This window comes from Elephantulus edwardii, unplaced genomic scaffold, assembly GCF_000299155.1.
Source record: "Elephantulus edwardii isolate Elephantulus edwardi_28Jun2011 unplaced genomic scaffold, EleEdw1.0 scaffold00028, whole genome shotgun sequence".
Taxonomy (NCBI): domain Eukaryota; kingdom Metazoa; phylum Chordata; class Mammalia; order Macroscelidea; family Macroscelididae; genus Elephantulus; species Elephantulus edwardii.
The window spans coordinates 450,632-457,367 of NW_006399778.1; the positions used below are offsets into that span (position 1 = coordinate 450,632).

The 6,736-nt window shown below is 43.1% G+C and overlaps 1 pseudogene; it reads left to right on the plus strand.

Moving 5' to 3' along the window:
• The first annotated feature begins 722 nt into the window (after nt 1-722).
• Nucleotides 723-1,160, plus strand: LOC102863450 (annotated as a pseudogene).
• Nucleotides 1,161-6,736: the final 5,576 nt, after the last annotated feature.

Below are 6,736 nucleotides of genomic sequence, written 5' to 3' on the forward strand. Positions count from 1 at the left end.
TGCTTTGTCTTCCCAACCTTCCTTTTGAAATCTCCTGTTCAGCTCTTGATTTCCTGATTTATTCCCTTTGCTTTGTCTACATTTTAGTGCAATATTCAGAGGCTTTTATGACATCCATCTCAATCTTTTTATACTCCTCTGTCCTGGCACTTTGCTGTTATGTGCCATTGAGTCAACTCCAATTCTTAGCGACCCTATGTACAACAGTTCTGAACCCTGCTCTATTCTGATCTAATTCTGCTGTCACTGGCATACCTACTCCCATTACCCCAATCACTGAGTCAATCTATGTCATCCAGTGTCTTCCACTCTTGTGCTGTTCCTCCACCCTTCCAAGCATGTTGTCCCTCTCCAAGGACTGGTCACTCCTTGCAACATGTCCAAAGTATGTCAGACAGGGCTTCTGAATCCTTGCTTCCAAGGAGCAGCCTAGTTTCACCCTCCCCAGGACAGAACTGTTTGTTCTCTTAGCATAAGGTATATCCAGTACTCTTCTCCAGCACCACAACGCAAAGGTATCAATTATTATTCTATCATCCTTAGTGATTGTCCAGGTTTCTGATACATAGCAAGTAATTGCAAAGATCATGGCTGATCAGGGGCAGAGGTCCCTGACAACAGATTTTCTCAATGCAATTTGTCTTTTGATTTCCTGGCTGCCGGTATTAAAAGTGTTGATTGTGGGCATGTGGAGAGCCTGACGCTGCCCGACGGCTGTCACCATGAAGTTCAACCGTTTTGTTACCTCGGACTGGAGCAAGAACTGCAAATGCCACTTCAATGCCCCCTCGCAAGTGTGCAGGAAGAGCATATCCTCCCCTCTGTCCAAGGAGCTGTGGCAGAAGTACAACGTGCGCTCCATGCCCATCCTCAAGGATGACGAGGTCCAGGTGGTGCGAGGACATTACAAAGGTCAGCAAATTGGTAGGGTAGTCCAGGTGTACAGAAAGAAGTCTGTCATCTACATCGAAGGAGTGCAGCGTGAGAAGGCTAATGGTACCATAGTGCATGTGGGCATTCACCCAAGCCAGGTGCTTATCAAAAGGTTGAAATTGGATAGAGGTCAGAAAAAAATTCTTGAACGTAAAGCCAAATCTCGGCAAGTTGGAAAAGAGAAAGGCAAATACAAGGAAGAACTCATTGAGAAAATGCAGGAATGAATGCAACCAGAAGAGCAACTGCACTTTAACTATATTTCCATCTGAGTATGCGTTCTTGTGATGTTCCAAAAGGACTCTCTCATTCAGAAGTGACTATAAATCTGCCTTTGCAATTTTTATTCCTATTTTTAAGAGTAAAAATTGGAAATTTAAAAAAAAAGTGTTGATTGTGGAGCCAAACAAACTGAAGCTAATCGACAATCTAATCTCTTCATGATCTATCATGATGCCGCCAATTGGTGAGAGTCTTGGCACTGGCGGCCAGGAAATCAAAAGATGAATTACACTGGGAAAAATCTGCTCTCAGGGACCTCTCCAGAGTGCAAAAGAGCAATGATGTCAGTCTAGAGACTGAGCTGCACCTGATACAGACCATGACCTTCTCAGTTGCTTGCTATGCATTAGAGAGCTGGACAATGACTAAGGAAGACATAAAAAAGACCTGTGATGCTTGTGAAAAGTGCTAAATATACCACAGACTTCCAAGAGCACAAACAGGTCTGTCCTGGAGAGAATGAAAACAGGTTGATCCCTGGAGGCAAGGATATAGAAGCTCCATCTCATATACTTTGAACATGTTGCCAGGAGGGACCAGTCCTTGAAGAAGGACATCATGCTTGGGAGGGTAGAGAGTTAGTGAAGGAGAGAAATACCCTGGACACAATGGCTGTGGCATTAGGTTCAAGTGTGTCAGAGCTGGTGAGATTTGCTCAGGCTAGGGCAGGGTTCAGAGTCATTGTACATAGGTTCACTATGAGTTGTAGTTGACTTGGCGACACATAACAGAAACAATACCATGGACTACCATAAGAGCAACCCTGCTTGCTGAAAATGAAGAAGACCTGAAGCGCCTGCTGCTGAGTGTCAAGGACTGCAGCCTACAATATGGATTGAGGCTCAATGTCAAGAAGACAAAGATTCTCACCACTGGACCAATTGGCAGCATCAGGATGGATGGTGATTGAAATTGTACACAGCTTTAGCTTGCTTGGCTCCACAGTCAACAGTCTTGGCACCAGCAGCCAGGAAATTAAAAGGTGCATTGCCATGGGAAAGTCTGCTGTTAGGGACCTCTCCAAAGTACTGAAGAGCAATGGTGTCTCTCTGGAGACTAAGGTGCATCTGATACAGGCCATAGTCTTCGCAATCACTTGTTATGCATCAGAGAGTTGGACAATGACCAAGGAGAATAGAAGGAGAATTGATGCCTTTGAGGTGTGGTGCTGGAGAAGAGTATTGAGAATACCATGGACTGCTAGGAAAACAAATGGATTTGTCCTGGAAAGGGTTAAACTGGGTGGCTCCTTGGAGGCAAGGATTCTGAGGCTCCATCTAACATACTTTGGGCATGTTGTGAGGAGAGACAGGTCCTTGGAGAAGGACATCATGCTTGGGAGGGTGGAGGGACAGCGCAGGAGAGGAAGGCCCTCTATGAGGTGGATTGACTCAGTGGCTGGGATAATTAGGATGGGAGTGTCAGAGACAGTGCAATTGGCACAGAACCGAGCAGAGTTTAGGGCTGTTCTACATAGGGTTGCTATGAGTCGCAAGCGACTCAAAGGCACATAACAACAACAACAACAACCATAAGAGCCAACAAATGTGTCTAGGAAGTACAGCCAGAATGTCCCTTAGGAGAGAGGCTAATGAGACTTTATCTAACAGACTTTGGACATGAGGAGTGACAAGTCCCAGGAGAAGGAGACCATATTTAGTAAGGTAGAAGGTCAGTAAAAAATAGGAAGACTCTCAGTGAGATGAATTGACACAGTAGCTACAGCAGTGAGACACAGCAGCAGTATTGAAGATGGCACAGTATTTAATCCTGCTACATATGTTGTTATTGTTGTTGTTATGTGCCGTTGAGTCGTTTGCGACTCGTAGCGACCCTATGTACAACAGCCCTAAACCCTGCTCTATCCTGTGCCAATCGCACTGCCTCTGACACACCCATCCCAATTACCCCAGTCACTGAATCAATACACCTCATAGAGGGTCTTCCCCTCCTGTGCTGTCCCTCCACCCTACCAAGCATGATGTCCCTCTCCAAGGGCCTGTCCCTCCTTGCAACATGCCCAAAGTATGTCAGATGAAGCCCCAGAATCCTTGCCTCCAAGGAGTTGCTTGGTTTAATCCTCTCCAGGATGAATCTGTTTGTTTTCTTGGCAGTCCATGGTACATTCAATACTCTTCTCCAGCACCACAGCTCAAAGGCATCAATTCTTCTGTCCTCCCTAGTCGTTGTCCAACTCTCTGATGCATAACAAGTGATTGCAAAGACCATGGCCTGTATCAGATGCACCTTAGTCTCCAGAGAGACACCGTTGCTCTTCAGTACTTTAGAGAGGTCCCTAACAGCAGACTTTCCCATCGCAATATGTTTTTTTATTTCCTGACTGCTGGTGCCAAGAGTGTTGACTGTGGAGCCAAGCAAACTGAAGCTGTGAACAATCTCAGTCACTTCACCATCCATCCTGATGCTACCAGTTGGTCCAGTAGTGAGAATTTTTGTCTTCTGGACATTGAGCCTCAGTCCATACTGAAGGCTGCAGTCCTTGACCCTCTGCAGCAGGTGCATGAGGTCCTCCTCGGTTTCAGCAAGCAGGGTTGTGTCATCTGCATAACGAAGATTGTTAATAGATCTTCCACCAATCCTGATGCCACAAATCTCATAGAGCCCAGCCTCCAGGTTAATCTGCTCTGCATACAGGTTGAAAAGGTATGGAGACAGGACACATCCCTGGCGTGTCACTATAAGTAGAACCCCACTCAATGGCACCTAACAGCAACAACAATGAAAGGAAAATTTTAAAGAGCATGTTCTCTATAGGATATAAGGAGCCCTAGTGATGCTTAAACACCGGACTGTTAACAAAAAGACTAGTAATTTGAACCTGTCTGTAAAATTATAGCCAAGAAAACCTTATCAGGATGTTCTTCTCTGTCACAGCGATTGCTATGAGTTCAAATACATTTTATAACATCCATCAACTATAGTAAGCTCTGGTGGCCTAGCGGTAAGGAGCAATTTCCTTCTGTGCCATTTTGTTCTTGTTATGTGCTGTCCAGTTGGAACATACTCTCAACTGACCCTCAAGGGGGGTTTGAGAGGCTGTAAATTTCATAGAGTTAGTTTGGTCATCTTTTCCCCCAGTGTGATTTATTGCCTGAGAAGCTTGCTAAAGGGCCAGCCAAATGTTGGCTTCAACTTGGAAATAATGAGTTTTTGAACTTCAAGAAACTAAGAAACCATTTTAAAATTTATAAGCAAGAGCTGAAACCTGCTGGAAAATCACCAAGATGTAATAATTTGTCATAGTTGCCTGCTCTTTCCTCAAAGAAAACTCAACTACACACTAGGATCTGTGTAAAGAAAAGAGACTATGCCCAGGGGTTCAGAAAAAACAGTAAGAGAAATCACTCTATACTCAATCATGTAAGCAAGTCCCTTTTCTTCCCTGAGCCTCGCTGTCTCCACTAATTTTGTGTGGTAAGAGTAAGAATGTTGAACTAAGTCTGATATTAAGTTTCTTACTTCACAGTAAACTGCTGTGTGATTTTGGTGAGTGATGTAACATCTCTGCTTCTCAGTATCATTTACTCATTTAATCAATAGAAATAAAGGCATCTACCTCACTGATTTATCTAAACATTAAATTGTATGACTCATGTAGGCCATACAGTAATTGAAATATGTCTATCAGGCATGCCTTGGAGTTATTGATCCAGTTACAGTGCACTGCAATGAAGTGAATATTGCCATAAAGTCACACAAATCTTTTGTTTCCTTATGGATATAAAAGTTTGAAGAATGCAGTGAAGAATTTGTGACACATTACACATTATGGATAAGCCTAGAAGACACTGTTGTTATTGTTGTTGTTGTTTGTTGTTATGTGCCGTCGAGTCGCTTGCGACTCATAGCGACCCTATGTACAACAGCTCTAAACTCTGCTCTATCCTGCGCCAGTTGCACCGTCTCTGATACAGCCATCCCGATTACCCCAGTCACTGAATCAATCTACCTCATAAAGGGCCTTCCCCTCCTGCGCTGTCCCTCCACCCTACCAAGCATGATGTCCCTCTTCAAGGACTGGTCCCTCCTTATAATGTCCATACATGTCCAAAGTATGTTAGACAAAGCCTTAGAATCCTTGCCTCCAACGAGCCACCTGGTTTGACCCTTTCCAGGATGAATCTGTTTGTTTTCCTAGCAGTCCATGGTACCCTTAATACTCTTCTCCAGCACCACAGCTCAAAGGCATCAATTCTCTTTCTATCCTCCTTAGTCATTGTCCAACTCTCTAATGCATAACAAATTATTGCAAAGACCATGGCCTGTATCAGATGCACCTTAGTCTCCTGAGAGACACCATTGCTCTTCAGTACTTTGGAGAGGTCCCTAACAGTAGACTTTCCCATTGCAATACATCTTTTAATTTCTTGGCTACTGGTGCCAAGAGTTTGACTGTTGTTGAGTGCTGAGTGATGTTGTTATTAGGTGCCATCAAATTAAGTTCTGTATTGTGAGTGATAGGATATTATTCAAACTCATACAAGGAAGACCTGTTAATATGACTATTATTTAAAAATACACACCAACAGCCAAAACTAAAGAGGATGAAATTGAAAATTTTTACTATAGTTTGCAGTCTGAAGTTGATCAAACCTGCAGTCAAGGTACATTAATGATAACTGGTGAGAAGACATTATGCTGAGTGAAATAAGTCAGTCACAAAAGGACAAATACTGTATAAGACTACTGTCATAAAAACTAGAGAAATATTTGCCTGTGGAGAGAATCAATTTAATATGGTTCCCAGGGAGGGGAGAAGGAGTAGAAAACGAATGGATAGACATTGAACACTCTATTGGAATGAGTTAAGGGAAGGACAATGTGGAAAGAATGGACAATCAGACTATATATGTATTGTAATTAACATTATGGAACAAAATATACTTGAATGATTTACAACTCCCCCAATATCCTTTAAGTTTCCACACAAATAATAATAAAAAATGCACACACACACACCCCAATTTGCACTATACTGTGGTCTGAGGAGCATTATGGAGAAGTTGAAATTATTTTGAGAATTACCAGAATTTTACACAGAGATAACAAGCAGTACATACTTTTGGAAAATGGCACCGATAGGCTTGCTTGATACAGAGTTGGTGTTATGTAATAGATCTATAGTTCAAAAATAGCTTTCCTAAAAAAAAAAAGAAAATGGCTTTCCTAACCATTGTTTTCACATTTACCACATGGCTAGCTGGAAACATGAAATAGGACATGTATAAGTGACTCATGATGGGATTGGTCAGCTTTTCCATCCTCCCAGGTTTAAACTGAGTAGGCTTAGCAGCAGAATATGGGACTCTCACTACTAGTAAGGAAAGAGAAGCAGAGATAGCAGTGCATATCCTTTGGGGGCCAGAGATTCCTTTGCACAGACTGGCAGCAACAGCCTCAGTGGAGAACCAGAGACCAGCATGAGACAGAGATTACTAAGGACTGCAGCTCCATGGAGCTAGACTCCTTCCTCAGAGCTCGCTAGAGGACTGGGAAAATG